The following is a 19287-nucleotide window of genomic DNA, read 5'->3' as shown; positions in this document are numbered from 1 at the left end:
CTACGTGAAGCCGGGGCCAAAGGGGTGTGTTGCCTCTGCCGGGGGGCCTTAAAGGTCCAATCACCCAGCGTCGGCTCAACCCTCAGGATCCCCTTTTCCCCGGACAATGCTCAGCCACACACGGCTAGGCGTGGGAGGGAGCCGAAACCCCCCGTTAGCTCGGGTCCGTGGTGTCGCTACACACCAAACGCCTACTTGCGCAGGCGCCCCTGCGGGGTAGGTAGCTGGTGCATGGTGAGCTGTTGTCTTGCTTGTCAAGCTTGCTCAGTAGCGTACCGTCATTGCTAGAAAGCCCTTCATACTTCTGGCAACCGGTAATGTGTGAGAACTGATGCTTCCGTGCCTCCTGTGTTGTTTGGACTATCAGGTGTCCATTTGGTTCGATTCCCATCGGAAATGTTCGTCTTTCTGTGTAACTAACGAGCTGAGCTGTTCTAACACACGCATATGCACAGAAGGGTTAGAGCCTGGCTGAGTATCTTCCAAGTTCCTCAGCTTTGTGTCGCGAAAATGAGACGGTGTAGCGAGAATGTGAGATGCGAGGTGAGAGCTGTGAGCAACTGAAGAGCCAAGTGACAGAAAACCAGGAGGTGGTCTAAGTGCGCGAGACGGAGAGTACAGTGCACAAGGTGGCTCCCTAACATGAGTGCTACGGTGCAGTGATGACATAAAGGCTTGCTTTTGATCGGGCAGTTGCAAAACGCGGTGCTGTGAAGGAGAGACTCTTCCTGCAAACAGACCTGGCTGCCTTTCAGCGAGAGAATGGTTTAATTGGTCTTCTTGCAAAGGCCTCTTCATTCTTGGTGTTCCAATGCGTGAACAGTGCTTTTGACTATGACGACCAAGTGCAATTATTTCCAGATGGTTAGCAATAAGAAAGTTTTCATCATAGTCATGAAAATGGACAAACATCTCTTCTTTGATCATTTGCCACGATTCGTCCTTCTCGAATATGCGCGTCAGCTTCGCCGAAGATGTAAGTCAAGTTGATGATCATCTCCCGTTCCAACTATAATGCAGCGGTAGTGTGGAGCTCGAACAGGTAGAAGCAGTCCTGCACGGGTCCATCATTCACTGCTCCTGTGTACTTGGGGATGGGAAAGTCAGTCTATGGTTCCGTCATGATTCTGATTATTTAAGTGAATTGCTAAATATTGAGGTTAGGCGAAAAATGGAACTAGTAAAGCTTGAGAGCAACTTCAAAAACCGCCGTGCATTATTTGCAATAAAGAAAGTCTCTTGTATATGATTCGTTCCAAGCTGCGAAGAAAGCCCACGAAATACAAAAAGAACCACATGAGTAGCGCAGTTGCACGCCATGACCACGCTGCTCTCTGCCATAGTTTTAGCAAACAAAATCAGCTGCGGCTGCGACTTGCCGGCTCAGTTTCAGAGGTCAACCGATAAGGTAGAGGCGGTTTCTCGGCAAGTTAAGCGCGACGGTGTAACTTGCAGCGAGTACATGATTAAAACAGGTGTAGCATCTGGCTTATTTTCAATTGCAAACTGCCTTTTGAGTCCACTTTACCACCAGGAATCACCCCATTTTAATTCCAACTATTTCAGAAGTCAAAGATACTTAACATTGCTTTATGCACCCATGAAATTCAGCCTAGTTTCGGTTACTACACTTAGCTCTTTTCGGGGGGAAAAAAACGCCACATAAGTTCTGAAAACAAAGCCATAAGAAATAATACTGCAAATGTGCCTATCATGCCACCGTACAAAACAGTTATTGGGGTGGAACAAAACATGGCTGCACATATTTCACAGAAAACATTCTTTTTCTGCTCTACTTTCCTTTCTTTGTAGCATAGTTTGCACTTCTGGTATTTTTCCATGTTTCTGTGGTTAGTGCTGGACAGCTTTAGGAGCCTTCTCATGCATGCATTGAAATGAACAGTGCATCTTTTTCCCTAATGTACGAATACCCATAACTTGTATCCCCATTAGGCCACTTGGCCACTTATGCACTGCCGAATAGTAAACTGACCTGTATATTTCACCATCTACTCATCCATTGGGAGGTTCTGATATGGTTGAAAAAAGATTGCGGATAAATTGTTCAAGGGTTAAACAGTGTGGCACGTGATGATCATCTTCTCCAGACCACAGACACTCAAGTATAGACAAGCAATGCCTTGAACCTTCTTGTGTAGCATCACTGACAGTGGCAGAAGGCCTGGAAATATGTTCGGTCAACTCCAGTAACGATTCAAGCCTGAACAGACTTGGATGATTCCAATGTACACCCCGAGTCCAATGAACATGTGCATCTCCTCTTCAGTGACCTCCCTCGAGTATTCATCCCGCTGACTGTACATTGGCTTTTCAAAAATATGCATTTCATGCATACCTATTTGAGTGGTGGCACAGCTCTCTGGCAACTTGAAAAACAACACAAAGCAGCAGTTGCGCAGCATTACGGGGCGTTCGGTCGTGATCCACTCCACGCCATCTATGTAAAGAGCTCCGCTCATTATGCAGTTGGTGCCAAATGTTCTCAGTGGAATGAACTTGACACCTTGCACATAAGAGCTGTGAACCCTAGTACGCACCGAATATGTTTACATCAAAGTATAGCAGTGATGAAATGGCCCGAGGAAAGAGCAAAACTTTCTGGCGGATATCTGCTGATGTTTTGGTGTGATCTGACACACTATTGCTAGCTGTACTGGAGGCTGATGAATTGATGTTTGTGCTGTGACCATCATCCAGAGATTGTTGCTCAGATGCACCGGAATCTACCAAAATTCATGGTTTTCGTAAAGCTCCCACGAGCAACGTCGACATCACAGCGAACCCCATGAGCACTCATCTCCCCTACGGTGAAGAAGCCTTAACAATCACCCCATGGTGAGAAAAAGAAACCAATATGCATCCTTTTTATCCTTTCAAATGACCTTAGCAGTCCAGAAGTGCTCTAAGAGCATCAAAATTTGAACTTGTCCTTGATACCATAGCAACAATGGGAATAGGTGTGGTCATGAAAGTGTTAAATTTTTGGCTGGCTTACTATGTTCTCATTATATTTCAGTCACTCAATTAAAACTGCCCCATTGTATTAATTCTGTTATTTTGAACTTTTTGCTAATTGATACATGAAAATACCTGCTGCATTTATTGATTCTAGCTAGTAGTAGTAGACTTTTATTCAACCACAATTTACAGGCCGAGCATTTCGACCGCCTGTGCGACCAGTCCACGCTGTTCTTCCCCTTCGGCGCCGATCCAGTCGAGCCAGGAGGTGATGGAAAGGGATGGGGGAGGGTAATAGCTGGATTGCTGAGCAGTTAAGCAGTAAAACAGGAAGTGTGACAGGTCGGCGTATGGGGAGGGACAATTAAAACAGCAGGGGTTAGACCTATATTTATAAAGGAAAAGGCGAGAGGGGGTTATCAGGCAATTCATTTGGATGTGCCGTAGAGTTCGAGACTCGAGCGCAGTGAGTGATGGATGAGGGGGAGGGTAAAGACGCTTGTCGAGCCGGACCTGGAGATATACCTCCTTGATAGTGTGACGCAAGGAGATCTGCCCATCGTTATTCGCGGAGCTCTCACTGTCTTCCGAAGGTGTGGGCCAGGGAATGAACGGTGCCCGGTGCAATATATCACGGGAAAGCTGATGAGCTAGCTCATTGCCGTTAATACCTGAATGCCCAGGAACCCAGCGGAGGAAGACAGTGGAGGCTTGAAAAGCAGAGGCCCCTCACTTGACCTCCTGTTGAAGAGCAGGGGGCAACGTGTTGTTCTGTATGTGACTAATGGTGGCGTGAGAGTCATAGTAAATCGTGTACTCGGGGAGAGAAGGGAGGGAGGAAAATGACTGCATGGTGTGGACCATGGAAAGGAGCTCGAGCGAAAGTACATTTGGCGGGTGCAAGTATGACCCGCTGGTGTGTGTGTCAGGTGCCGAAAGATGTGGATGGTAGATAACGTAGCCACACGAGCCCTGAGGAGCCATGTATGAGGCATCCGTGTAGGCAAATCCCTGAGTAGAGAGAGGAGGAGAATGATGCTGTGCTGCCGCATGACGCCGGCCGGGGTGAAGAACGGGAGACATATTGGATGGAAGGGGAAGGATGCGAAGATTAGAAGCAGCGGTGCTAGCGGCAGAAGGCAAGGTGGGAACAGAAACGGGAATGTGAGGGATACCGGCTTGGGCTAATAGCCATTGGCCTTGACGAGTGAGAGAAAGACGGGCAATCTGAGAGTCATGGTGCAGAGAAATAAGAGAACGTAATGGATGAAAGAGGCCTGTGGCAAAGAGCTTAGTGGTAGAGGTAGTGACAGGGAGGTTTAGAGCTGCCTTGTAGAGGCCTAATAGAGCTCTTTTGAGTGTGTTGAGTTGCGTTTGGGTGAATTGAACGTAGGGTACAAAGTACAAGAACTTGTTAAGGGCAAGCGCATGTGAAACCCGGCACCAAGAGCCTCGTGGAGCCCCAACTGCCGAGTCGCAGGAGGTGGGTCACCGAGTGGCAAGTCCTCACAACGTGATGTAGGGCCTGCGCGTTCTTTGTCGCGTGCAAAGGAAAGCCAAGAACTTTGCATTGCTGAACAGTGGAGATGAGAGAGCTAGAAAGATGTAGGGAGATGAGGGTATTGTGGGAGCGCTCGTACACAGACCGGTTTAGCAAAAGTAGTTCCCTTCTCTGGTGCAGGGGACAGGCCAGCAGTAGCAAGAAAGGAAGCGATAAGGTCCAGGCCACGTTGGAAAGTATCCTGCACAGGCCAGGACATCCAGACCTACACCAGAGAGTGATATCGTCTGCATAAAAAATATGGTGGAGGTCAGATATTTGGGACAGTTGGGAGGCAAGGGGGGCCATAGCCATATTAAATAGAGTAGGAGATAGTACGGCACCTTGAGAAGTGCCGCGGGTGAGGGAGTGTTGGTTAGACAAATGAGTATCGACTCTAAAGCGAGCAACTCGATTGGAAAGAAATGATCGGATGTAAGAATACATGCGGGAGCCACATGACAGGGAGGAGAGCTGAGCTAGTATGTAGTCATGACTCACGCCATCGAATGCCTTCCGTACATCGACGGTTACAAGTGCATGGATCTGACTACGAAAAGGTGAAAAAAAAGTATGCTGAAGAACAAGGAATATGTCCTGCGCACATATGTGGCATCGGAAGCCAATAAGAGACGGAGAGAAAGTGAGATCGGGTATAGTGGAGTGCTATGAAACAGTGCCCGCTCGAGTAGGGGTGTCAGGGGTATTAAGAAGGGTGAGATGGCGTTCTTGGGCGAGGCAGTGTAGAAGGCGACCTGGTTTGAGTGTTTGGGGGTAACCCCAGAGCCTATGAGGAGCATTAAAGTCACCCCCAAGGAGGATATGGGTGGTCGATGGAAGAGAGTGCAGGAATTTGCCAAGAGCACTAAATAAAGAGGACGTGACAGGGGGGTTGTAAAAGGACATCAGAGCGAAATAAATGCGGGTAGATGGTTGGTAATAGACCACACCAACTAAATGTTTCAGGAGGGGGAGGGTACGTCTAGTGGTTAAACGAGAATGTCATTGCGTACATAAATGGACGCAACTGGCGTTCCCGTCGTAGCGTGATATGCACGGTAGCCCGGGACGGCAAGGGCCGTCAGAGTCTCCTGTATAAGGAGAAAATGGGGTAATGTTTTGTGGATGAGAAGATATTGGTGGAGAGGGGTCCTATTATTAGCAAAGTTGCGGCAGTTCCGCTGCAAAATATCGAGTTTCTTTTCACGTGTCATCTAGGTCTTTGAAGTAGAGGAAGCGCCTGCGCTGCGCGTTCCTTCTTTTTTGCCGCGGGAAGCGACTCTTGCAGGGAGTTAAGCATATAGGTGGTGAGTTCCAGTTGCTTCGATTGGGTTTCGAGGGTCGTAAGAATCCGGACAATTGAATTTTCCAGCTAAACCAAACGAGTGTGATGCGCAGTGGTGGTGGTTTTGACCATGTCGGCCAATTTGATTACATCGGAGCTGGAAATCAGGGTGAAGAGTGTGGCGAGTTGCTTAATTAGCTCCGTGAGTTGAGAGGTAAGAGAGGATGTGGTAGTTGCGAGTGTCTATGTCAGTGAGAGTATTTTTTGTTGTAGCTCATATGAGACGCGTTGTTGCTCGCGCTGGTTGCACTCCAACATAGCCAGTCGCAGATCGAAGGAGCGGCTCTCGTTACTTAAGGATGGTGAAGGTGTGTTTGACGAAGAAGTGCACACGGGAGGTGTGCCCTTAATTTTAACGGCGTATGAGCCCGGGGGGGGATGTTGTGGGAGATGATAGGAACTCATGCGCTGAACAGGAGGGCGGTGACGGCCGAGTGGCTCGGCACATGGCTGTGCGATGAAGAAAAGCTGCTTTGGCGCAGTCGCGTTGCTTAGCTAGAAGGTAGGGGCAGGTGGAGTCGAGAGATGAGTGGGTGTTGACTTTGCAATGGATGCACCAGGGTTGGGCACAAACGTGAGCATCGGGATCTGCTGGTAGAAGAGACGCACAGCGGCGGCACTTGGCCGGAGCACTGTGAGCACGGTGCCCCATAGCAAGGCACTGAGTGCAAGCAGGGGGCTTAGGTTTATGTGGAAGGCATCGGAAAGAGACGCGTTTAAAGTACACAAAGTGAGGGATGGTGGTTCCAGCAAATGTTATGAGGACGGATTCAGTGGAGCCCATCATACGTGCAGCGAGTATGTCTGAAGTAAAGGATTCGAGGTCATGCAAGAGCTGAGATGATGTGAAGTGACCACCCACGTTGTGTATGACGCCGAGATATGATATTGGAGGACTGGGGGCATAGGGCTTAATGGTGATCGGCTTACCATTAAGTTCCAGACTTGTAAGGGACAGTAGGAGGTGGGCAGTGAGAGGTGAGTGCGTTTTCAGAAACACAAGGCTTTGAGCAGGTTTGGCCTGAAGAGTGACCTCCGCACTGGTCTTGGGAGAGAGATTTGCAGCGGCTATGATGGTAGAAAGCAGGTCATAGAGAGGCAGTTTTGGCGTGAGTGTTCCGGGTGGAAGTTGGATTCCGACGGTGATGAGCTCGGAGCGGGGGCGGGCAGTCGAGGCATGTTTTCGATTGGCACTAACGGTGTTCCAGCTGCCTTCAGGGGATGGCGTATTGTCTTCGTTGACCTGTGACGCCGTGAAGTCCATTTCCGTCAATAAGTCGTCAGCTGAAGTGATGGAAGGCAAAACTTCGGCGATGGAAGGAACGATGCTCGTCGAAACGCGCTTGTCGACAGACTCGGAATTTCCAATGGAGAGGCCAGACGCGGCTATGGTGGGGAGAGCAGCAGGCGTGGTTGACTGCAACGCCAACGCTGCATTACGGCTCTCGGGCTCCGGCGTTTGCGTGGCTATCAAGCTGGGAGTAGCACAGACGCCACCAGCGTTGCACGTTGCTGGACCGTGTGCACTGTTGAAGAATGCTGCCTGTTGCTGTATTGTTGTCGGTGCGGGGCTGGTGACATTGCCAGATGTTGACAGCAGAGGCACTACTGTATCAGCAGTACGACCGGAGGAGGCTGGGCTTACCGACAGGGCGTCAGTTGTCGTTGGTGTCAAGTGCTGGGCGGGACGCTGCATCGCGGTGGTGCGGGCGCGGCGCATTAGGGTTAGCGCGGCGCCGCGCCGCTTCGTACATTTGAAGGGGCCTGGTGGGCCAGCCTGAGGTCGGACCGGGGCCCGGATGATGTCGGCGTGTCCCGGAAGTCTTCTAGAAGGAATAGTGAGCTTGTCCAGACACGGGCGGGGCCCGGTAACGGGCCAAGAACACGTGAAAGCGGAGCACTGTATGCGGCCAGCCAAACAAAACGGCGCCACCTGGTGGTATCCCTTCTAGCTAAACTTTCACAATTTTACATCACTAACAGTTTCAAATAAAGCCCATGGCCAGCCTACAACACAGCCAAATTAGCCAAACTATGATACCAACAATTGAGTGCTGACTGCAGAAGAAAAAAAATCCCTGCCATATCGAAAGAGTGAATGGTAATGGAGGAGCCTGCTCGGATATGATTGGGTAACTCACGAATCCTCCTTACACACCCGCTATCATCATATACAGATTGACAACGCTGTTATATATACATTAGATATGCAGTATTTATTAATTTACAATTGGACGCACTACTATAATACACATTTTGATTAACTACACTCATTTTATATACACAAGAGATGTTCTTTTGCAAAGTACAAGAAGGGCGTTGCTCGATGAGCTCAGGGACTCTGCTCGAGCTGCAGCTGCGTTGTGAGCCCGCCGTGCTGCTGCCTTGGTGCGTGGGTTGTACGTGCGGCCGAGCGGTGACCAAGTGTGCTCACTGTGTGAGCTCCAAGAATGATGTGCGCCGCCATGAGTGACGGCACGCCATCTGGTGAGCATTCTTGTAATCACCAGAAAGACGACCCCTTGGAAAGTGGCATGCATACGTGCGTAGCCAGACCAAACACCAATGACACCCTCCTCTCTCTCAAACATTCCTTTCTCTCCCCCACTACCCATCTCCCATGTGGCGTTGTTGAGGTAAGCTCCTCAGAGAGAGAAAGTTTTCATGACACACTTTTCCCTCACGTTCCCTTTCCACTTCAAGGAGGCGAGCATGTGGGCCATCGAAAACAGATGTCTTCGGGGGAAGTGCGCCATCTAGTCAGCATAGTTGGAATCACTGGAGAGGCGACCGTAAGCGCGACCGCAGATGTGTATAGGCAACACTGTCGTACACGCCACCGACATAGCACAAACCACGAGCAGAAGAAACAAGCTCCAAAAAACAAAAACAAAGGTGAGAAACCGTCGCTTACAGCATGTGGAATGCTTTCTTTTCACCACAGAGCACTGGTGTCAAGCGAAAAAGCATCCTAGGAATGAGCAGGGGCTGTAAGTTGTCATGAGACAACACACCTTTTGGACCTTATTTACACTCACATGCACAATTTGTGCGATAAAGAATGCGAGTATGACGGGTTATGTCTATAAATGTTGCCGGCAATCATGCAGAGTTGTCAATGATGTAGCTGCAGCACTGAGAAACAAAAGGTTTCACAAAACTAGTTGGTAGGTTTCCCAGAATCACATTTGTGAAGTTTTTAAATAAAATCCTGAGGTCTCCTTGAGACAGAGTTGTCAAGAGTCTACTGCATTATCAGCTAAATTTCAGCGATCAAACTGTGTAATCCCCCCCCTCTCTCCTTCCAATCACCATGAGCAAAAGTGGCCAATTCATTCATATTGTGGAGTGTGGAACTGAAATGACACAGATGGAACAGGGAGTACTAACACATACAAAATGATTTATTGTAAGCCGGGTCAAAAATATATAGGGGAGAATCCGGAGGATCGGGACACTATTCACATTTATATGAGGGGCGAAGCTCTTTAAGCCGTGAGTCTGCACATGCATGTCTCTCTTGGTACGTGACTGCCTAGTTCTATGGCTCACTCAGCAGGTGCTGACAGACAGACAAATAGATGGACGGACCAACAGACGGACCGACAGACAGACAGACAGGCAGACAGGCAGACAGGCAGACAGGCAGCCAGACGGACGGACGGATTCATGGTTTACCAATAAAACACACCGAAGCTTCGCCCCACTCATCATCATTCACTCTGTGGATATGCCGCAAGTTTTTTTTTTTTTTTTTCACTTTCTTGAACAACTTTCGACAGATTATAATACAGGCAAGTTCAAAGCAAATAGTGAGTTTGTTTGAATAATTTCAAACTGCACACGAATTCCAATAGCACATATTTAAAACAAATGAGCATATCTGTCATGACCCAACTAAACTGCACAATATTTTTTTATCTAAACACTGCCTGTGCAGATGACATTGTTTTGGTTGTTTAAAGGAAGTGCTAACAACCTTGAATAACAACAGGATTCGATTTTCAGTAAAAGGCAAGTGATAACCTGTGAAATATGTTACATATTAATATTTACTATAATTAGAGCACATAAGCCAGTTTAACAAGCTTTAAAACTTGAAATAAAAAAGATTACACTATCTCCCACTAAAGGGAACCATGTGGCGACATGAAGCAACCCTGGTGTTCACTTTACTGTGTTGTTTCTATTTGTATATTTCCATGTATGCTTGATTTGTGTGTGAAGTTGTGAAGATGTGGTATACCGCTCATGTTACCACCCTCTCCCATTTGTGTATACAGTCAGACCCGTTTAAAACGAACTTGAAAGTGTTGTGATAAGTGGTCATTATATCAATAATTCGTTGTATATGAACTCGCCCATAAAAAGGTCCACTTGACAGCCAAACCGTTGTTTTTTTTTTTTATTAAGTGCCCGCAACCCCTCTGCTGACAAGTTAGGCCTTTTCGCCTGTTAAGCCTTGCCCATTATGTGTTCACGAGTGCATTAAAACACATTGGCAATGAACTCATGCCGTTCCACTGAAGCGCGGTGCCGCCACATTGAAACAATCATCCCCGTCTGCAGCGTGTCACATGCCAGGTCATTTGAAGCCCAATATATGCGCATGTGCGGTCTTAATGCATGCTTTACATGGGATCGCGCTCAGGTGCGCCGAGTAGCTTGTTAATTTAACAGAACGAAGACTAATTTTGCAATTTTTTAACAAAGACTAATTTTGCCTCAGGCGCGCAAACGGCCTTGTAAGACATGGCGGGGTTGACTTTGAGAATGGCAGCATGATGCACTCGACTGAGCAGATATCCGCAGGTGACACTGACAAACTTGCCGGCCAAGAGTCAAAATTTCCCGTTCATTGCCACCGGCCACCTCGCTATCGCTATTTTGTGATGCCCATCCATTCAGGCACCACCGCAACCATGTGAAAAAATATGCAGTGCTCAGATTTGGGTGCATGTTAAAAAACCCCAGGTTGTCGAAATTTCCGCAGCTTTCCACTACGGCGTCTCTCATAATCATATGGTTGTTTTGAGATATTAAACCCCACATAACAATCAATCAATCAAATCCTTATGCAGGACATTGTAGTATCGGAGAGTTGAGCGTTGCAGTGAACTTTTATGCGAGAAAAAATTATCGCTTCTTTTCTATATGGCTTCTTGCATTCGAAGGCAAGGTTGGTCAATCGTCGGCGGTCACAGATGCCAAGATGCTGAGAACGACGTCAGAAATGCTAGCCATGAGAAAGCTGACAGTAAGTCTTCATGCTGCCTTTTATTTTTTTTTTCCTTATTTTCGCTCTGCCAGTGAATAAACACTTGGAAAGTGAGGGACCTCGCTCACAGCGTCCGGAATCTGCATCAAGTGCTCGCAGCCAGTCTACGATATTTTCATCGCAAGAAATCTGCAGCGGGCCACGCACAAGCACGTGCCTATCACATGCTTTAGTATGCCTTTATGCCTTTATCGTTTTTTTTTTTTTCACTTAGTGTGTGCATTAATTTTACCACGACACTGTCTGAAGTTTTCATTGTAAAAGTAGGAGGCCTTTAAAGATGTTCACTATGCGTTTTAAAGGGCCAGCATAGGAAAACCATAAGTTCACCGAAATATGGTCCTTATAACCAATAGATCTTATGTATGGGCTCGTTTAAATGTGTACTACCGCGTGTGTGCCGCAAAGTGAAGTGAACACCAAGAGCTGCTAGAAGAGTGCAAATGAAGTGAGAGTGCCCGGCAATATATGCGAGTCATTACGATCAGCTCACAAAAAAGCACAAAAACACAAGAACGTGCACAACACAAGCGCTGTGTCACGCACTTTCTTGAGTTTTTATACTTTTTTTCTGCACTGATCATAATGAGTATGTTCCAAACAGCCCAATTTGCTACTTTACTTCAATTATATAGGAGCCCACAGCTGTGGCGGAAAATAAACGGGAGAGGAGAAACAAACCAGAGGAAGCATTTTGGCCACCTCTTCCCGCTCACGTGAAGAGAGGAGGGAGAGTGGGGAAGCGGACAGTCGTCGAGGCATTGACACAGCCCCGAGAAAACGCTGCTTCGAATCTAAAGATGATGAAACGATGTGAGGACAATATGTTCAAATAACCTGGAAGTGAGGCTTCACAACAGTGCAGATTACCCCCAAAAAAATGTTTTCACGGCTTAGCATTCTTTCACTGCAGTTAAACCACTTTTACAGGTACAACATGCAAAGTTATATACATCTAGTAAAGTGCTTTTAAGGCTTAGCACACGTCCACTGCAGCAAAACTACTTTTACAGTGGTTACATACGGATTAATATACACTTAATGGTTCATTTAGAATACTTAGAAATTTGCAATATTTTAAATTCTAGTCGAAATGAATTCAAATACAGTGTTTCCATGAAGGTCTTCTGAATCAGAGCAACTTTTAGAGCAGCAAAATTTTCCATATTGGAGCACTTTGGAGCAGGTAATCTTGCATCTGGGAGTATATAATTTTGCATGTCCTGAAATATATTGAAAAAGCAGGCTGCATTTATGTTCAAGGAAATGAATAATTATTATGAGGCTCTTGTGAACAGCTAGCAATATTTTGATTCATTGCAAATCTCATAGAGCCTATCATCTCGTTTCAATAATGGTGTGAAAATACCGGCATCATAGAAGTTTAGTATTCTGGAACAACTTCAGTGACTATTTCTATAGCAAATAAACAAAATGATGGTTCAATAAAAGTGTACTTTATGAAATGAGATTCTAAATACACCTTTACGGTTATCAGAAGACATGGTAGACAAACACTGCGATGTACAAAAATGCCTCAAAGCTAAAGACTTCCACTTTTGCATATGTATTCCCCTAAAATAACTCCAAGAAAATAGAAAAATTCCTTTTTTTTTCGCAATGAATATTATTGAGGGGTGTAGCAAGACGTCACTTAGCGAGCCTAATAAGTACAGTCTCCCCCGACATTCTCTTCCCTCTCTCCGAGACCTCTCTGCACTGAAACAGCCGCATTCCCACAGTGTTTTCATACTATCCCCTGCGCATGTGCCGGGTTGCCCATATATGGAATACACTTCGATCCAACTTCTGAAAAATTGTCAGAAAGTGCGTTCAAAGATGGACTAAATGATTGAACAAACTTGATTTTCCTTTTGTAGCGAAATTATTTATGGCTGGGGCATTCAGTCTGTAAACCAAGAACTGCCTAGTGCCTTTGCCGATGATGTTTCGCGTTTTGTGGCGCAAGGGCCTTTCAATAGCCAAAAAGCGCCAGGTCATAGGACTTGAGATGTGAACAATGATTATGATAACCGGCTGTATAAGGGCCTTAAAATCATGACCACGACTTGAAGTGCCACCTAATTTCCTTCAGAAAACAGTAAAAAAGAAAGAAAACCTCATAGGTACCTTCTACATTCCCTCAAGACTACTCAAAGACGAAAGCTTTTTTGTTTTCATTCTAATGGCAATTATGTAGACTGTTAAGGGTTGAGGTTTGATGGTATCATCCCACCGTGGCCACCAGTCGTTAAGGGCTTGAAGGTCGATGGTAGGTACGGCGGGATTTCCTCAAGGTAGCTCGCTCCCCGCCGTTGTCCGCATAGCCGATCTTCGCCAGTGAGGGGACGCGTTAGGAGAGATAGAACCAAGGTTTATTTACATGATAGTTGAAAGAAGGAACTGTACACAGATTCAGCTATGTACAAACATTCAGCTCATGATTCAACAATTATTTACAAAATGTCTTCAGCTTTTATAGCCCGTCGTCCCCTTACATGGAGGTCCGAAAAAGGCGGGGACCACTCTTGCCACAAATCAGGTGACGTGATGTCTCAGCGGTCCACCCACCAGAAAGGGTGCAGAAATTGGGCCCCTCGTGAGAAGAAGAACGTGGGTGAAAATGTCCAATGGTCATCACGAGTGCACCACACGATGCACTCGGCCCGTGCCTTGAAGGAACCGCAGGGCGAGGAGGTAGAGTCCGGAGAGGGAAAATTGAGCTCCTCCGGAGAGATTGCCGCTGACCCGAACGTCAACGGCAGTCCATGGCTGCTTTCAGCTACAGGCTTCCAGAACTCTCTCAAACATGGCAGTCCAAACGCTCGATCCCCGAGAACGGCTTCTTTGACGCCTTCCCATGCTTCCGAACTGTTAAGAGTTTTGCGATGGCCTCACGTAGATGACAATAGCAGAGTCGAGAGGTTGAGTTCATGAGAACAGCCACATTGGCATCGTTCCACGCTGTTCGAGCCCGTTCAACAAAAGGGTTGTCTCGCGAAGCTTTCGTTGAGGCCCATTTTAAGAAGCATGAAGGAACGCAAGGGGCGGGGCGGGTTGTATCGCTAAAGCAGCAACTGTGAATTTTGTCTAGAAAACGCGGTTGCAATCAGTGACGAGAGCGCTATTTCGGCTGGCATAGACGGCTCGTATACCCTTCTGCGTGTTGCGCTCTCAATGATAACAAACGGTGCGAAAAATGTTTCAGGAGCCTTGATTCGCAAGAGGGCAAGACTATCGTCACACGATTTCAGGGGTCTATTCATCTGCACCATTCGTGCTGTACGTGCTTCGGCAAGCAAGAGGTGTTCTGGCCGGGCATCTCTCGTCGTCCAAGTCACCATATGGAGAGCATGCAGCAAGTGTTTTGCGTGTGCGGCAAGAGCACCGATCTTCGGAATGACGACTCCTCCACTAGTGCTCCTCGCGGATAACGTCAAGCTTTACTTGAGATGACAATACAATTTGTTGGTATTTCATTCATTGCCAAGGGCTTAAGTGAAACTAACAAACTATGTATATCTTGTAGACGCGATCTCACGTAATTTACCACAATACTGGTGAAAGAGAGTATGGCCAGTCCAGATGCTGAAGCGGCTATCGTGCTGCAAGTTCACTAAAATCAAAACAAATGTTTACAGCCCAGCAAGTTTGTGAGCACAGAGTCTCATCATGTTTAATTTTTTCAATTTTCAACTATCGACCCTGGAAAGTGAGCAGCAGATAAGTAACATGGCATAGCCTTTTCACAGTGGGCCTTCCGACACCAGAGCGGTCAGCGATGAGCCCACTACTGAAAGCTGCGCGTACTAAAACCAAATTGCTGCTTCTTCGACCAGGAGGCATGACTTTATTAATGAAATGACATTTTAAAAAATCCCACAAAAAATTCGAATTGAGGCCCGAGTACTAATGAGCTCGAAAGGGCAGAGCCTTGTAGAGCTACTTACCACAAAATCGATTACACACGCGGATGTGCTGGTGGAAGGAATTACAAAAATGTTCTTCAATATCCATGGATAAAGTATATTTGAGAAAAAGTGTCAATGCATTCCCGCTGTTCACGCAATTTTCTGTAGACATGAAGCATGGAAAATTCGATCACGATGCCCATAAATAGACGCAACAGAAATTCTGGCGGTACGCATGCAGTTCACTGTAGTTCACTGCAACTTTTACTGTAGTGAAACTACAGTGAAAGTTGCTTTAATAACGTGCAGTGAGACTTTTGAAACGGTCAGCGTTTATGAAATGAACAATGTCCGCCGATGTGCTCCCAATTGGCCTAGACGTCACAAGGCTCTGTGGAAAGCACGTTTTACCATTGAGCCGGCTTGCACAACACAAGCTGCGTCGGCACCAAGCACAGAATTGTAGATTAGTTGTGATGGACGCGTGACCGCTTTTTATTCCGCAGAAAAATTCCCGTCACTGATTTTGACTTCGATGGCCTCGAGAAAAAGTAGCACATGTTTAGACTCACTAGCGTGGCTATTGTTGGTGAAAGACACTCCCAAACCTAAGACTTTGGCACAGTTTGGCACAATTTCTGCGGATATTATCAGGATGGCACAGCAATTTTGATATGGCGCACTTTGGGGTGCTTGGTGCAGAAGTAGAATCACTGCAAATACTGTAATACGTACTAGATTATTCTAAGCATTTGAATATTTGCACAAACCCAATAAACAAGCTGCAAATCTTCGGAGAGGCTGCTGTAAACAAATATTCTGTGAATGCTAAAATCTGTCCCATTCAACCCGCTTCATTGGTAGAGTGGAAGATCACTTAGGAGGAGTAAGACAAATGTAGCACAATGGTACAAGTGTCTCCAGTGACTTTGATAAACGGATAGTTGAACATCAAACAATAAACGGAATTGTGTACTACTGCAAATACTTGCAGCATTATCACACAATGTCTGTAATTGATGGAGTTCCCATGTCTACTTAAGAGGAAAGTAGAACAAAGAACTCGTTTTTTTGTCCCGCAGGAACTACCCGATGCCACTGACATGTTATTACTGCTCTTGACTCTAGTCTAATGAACGCCAAATTTTTTTACTGAAATTGGCAAAAAAAAAATCACCTTTTGCCACTTGATTATATTCATTAGGCCAGTTGATTTCTCAAATGTCATGCCAGTCATCATCCAAGCCTGACTAGTCATAAGACTGGTCAAAGTCAACAGCAAGTGTACCTGAAGAACGGCAATTTTTCAGCAAATGCTATTTCTTTTTTTCAGGTGGGCTGTGGCAGTACTGTACTGCCCTTCTCTTTTTAAGTCAAATTTCGAGCAAGCTTCTGTGAACTCTCGTTCACTCGTATGCTTCCCAATGTAGAGGAACGTCTTGCTTCTTCTTTTCTTTTTTTTCTTCTGTTTGCGCCATCTAATGCGATGTAGCAGAAGGATAGAGAGGAATGAGACAGTGTCCTGTTCCTTCCTCTACTCAACCGTCCCATTCCTCTTCAAGGGAGACTAAAGAGCGAAATAATTTTTCGCGTGTACATAGAGTACAATTTTACAATCTCGAAAATACCATTCTTAATGCGACAAAACAATTAGGAAGCGAGAAAAAGCGTGAAAACAAAATGCGGCTGGCAACACCACCTTAAGATTCCTGCACAAAATGGCACAACGTAAGAAATTTTGAAGCTGTCTACTAGGTCCTATATTGCTTCCAATTGATAAATATGAGCTACATTGTAATCTGGGGATGCCTTAGACTTAGCATACAGAGTTTCAAAAAATTTCATCGAGCCAATGCTATGAAAATACTGAAAATACATGTTGAAATTTCTTACGTCATGTGCAAAGATTTTCACATGAAACTTAAAAATGATACTTCAAGCTTGATTTTCTTCACTCATAATGAACTGAGAGTAAAATACATGGCACTCGACTTCTCAGAGTGCAGTTTGTGAACCTTAATCAAGTCACTGTTTTTATTTAGTGTCCCTTTAAACTATGTTTCCCAATATGAACAATGTTCAACGGCTAAAGTTGAGTCATAATTCTTAAACCTTTTCTTTAAAAAAGTACAGTACTGATGCATGTTTCCGTATAAAAATTGATATTAGCACCCACAAAGTGGTCGAATCCTGAGAGCATTACAATTGTGATAGCAAAAAGTTTCTTTCGAGAAATGAAAAAAGGTGACGTCCAGAGACATAAAGATCCACTTGCCGAATACGCCCGCTATTATATCCATGCAATGGATCTGTTAACACCATTTCACAAATCTAGTGATGGAAGTGACTTTTTTACTTTTCGGAGCATACTTTGAAGCAGAAAAAGCATTGTTTTGGAACAGCCATAGGTGTTTTCAGAGCAGACAAAAATGTTGTTTTGGAGCAACTACAGGTGTTTTAGAAGCAGATACAAAATTTGTCATACACCAATTGGAGTTGAAAGCATTGTTGAAGCATCCCGTAAGTACCAAAATATTATTTGATACAATATATATCTCACAGACAACAATTTCTGAAACTTTCAAGAAGCAAACAGCAAGATGGCTGGTTCTCAAACATGTGCGGAGAAATGATCTATATAGTTAAAATACTAATATTTGTAGCAGTGCACTATACCCACCTAAATATTTTGCCACTCACAGAACTACTCAAACAAAGGCTACCTCTATTTATTTTTCAGCTAAAGCGATGTGACACCTCCATTCCTACTTACTCAAATGAATTTTTTGTCAACACCAAGATTACGAGGTTCTTCTCAAACGACAATCTACTTCCCGGCGTTCGGGCAAATTACAGAAAACTAACAGCCCTTTTTTCAGGCATATCAGTTTGGAACTTCATACCATACGAAATTGAATCAGCGTCATCTATACATACAGTTCAAAGCCTTCACAAAAAATACTGTCTCGACACATTATGTGAGCAGGTACACTAACTTAGCGATATGCCATTTTTGTTTTTATATATTTTCTTTTTTTTGTGGCATTGCACATGCTTGATTTGCTATCATTACTGTTGAATACTTTCTTTTTTTTTTTCATTATTAATGTTGCTTTTATTTTGTAGCCACCATTTTCTATATCGTTTGGTATTCATTCTTTTATAAACTGCTGTTGTGGTGAATCTTATACGTTCACTTTGTTTTCATCAATTCATGACGTCTGTGTCATGAATATTTCCAATTTAACTTTGTGTTTTTTTTTTTTTTTCAACTTATATGACAGTTATGAATTTATATACCATTGCAGCTTTTTGTTGTTTGTTGCTTTCTTTTTTTGTTTATTTCTTGCTTTGATTTTTTCTAATGTAGCTCTTTAGCTTTCCTGTAAATTAAATTTTATACATGTATTTTTTCTCATATTGCTCACGACACTAAATATACATATGTTCTAGTATTAGGAAGTCCCCCCATCCCCCATCAGTTCTTGAAACTATGGAACCTCCAGATGTAATACTTCACTAATTTTGTTATATTGTATCTAAAGAAGCTGAATGAAACTGATTGGAAAAAAACAAAATAAATAAAATCAAACTGGCAAAGCTGAGCACCACGTTTGAGAAGCGACTACAGTCCCACATAATTGTTGCAAAATAAGCAGTAGAAAATCAATTTCGGATAAAAGCAATCCTGCTCATTTTCACATTTCACCACACTAGCCTGCAAGTCTAGTCGAAAAAAAAACAATAAAAAAACTGCCAAGTGATTTATATGCTTAATATGCCTGATCCTGTCGCATAAAATAGATCATAGCCGATTACGCCACACACTAGTAGTATACTGGGATGATAGCATACTGGCCCCGCCGCGGTGGTCTAGTGGCTAAGGCACTCGGCTGCTGACCCGCAGGTCGCGGGTTCGAATCCCGGCTGCGGCGGCTGCATTTCCGATGGAGGCGGAAATGTTGTAGGCCTGTGTGCTCAGATTTGGGTGCACGTTAAAGAACCCCAGGTGGTCGAAATTTCCGGAGCCCTCCACTACGGCGTCTTTCATAATCATATAGTGGTTTTGAGACGTTAAACCCCACATATCAATCAATCAATGATAGCATACTGATTAGTTTCAGTCTTTTTAGGACTTAGGAGCTGGTCAAACAGTAAAAGTTTGTCATTATTATTCTCTCAGTGCCATTTGCAGCAGGTTTAGAGTGATTACCAACAGCAGTTGTTGTTTGGA

At 45.1% G+C, this 19287-nt stretch overlaps 1 protein-coding gene across 3 annotated transcripts in view; it reads right to left on the bottom strand.

Annotated features, from left to right (window-relative positions):
* The window catches only part of HtrA2 (HTRA2-related serine protease), a 123494-nt gene that overhangs the window by 71242 nt on the left and 32965 nt on the right, over window positions 1–19287 (bottom strand). The gene's annotated exons all lie outside the window — the stretch shown is intronic.

This window comes from Rhipicephalus microplus, chromosome X (assembly GCF_043290135.1).
Source record: "Rhipicephalus microplus isolate Deutch F79 chromosome X, USDA_Rmic, whole genome shotgun sequence".
NCBI lineage: Eukaryota > Metazoa > Arthropoda > Arachnida > Ixodida > Ixodidae > Rhipicephalus > Rhipicephalus microplus.
Note: the sequence above shows the minus strand (reverse complement) of the source record. Positions and strands in the feature narration are given on the sequence as shown.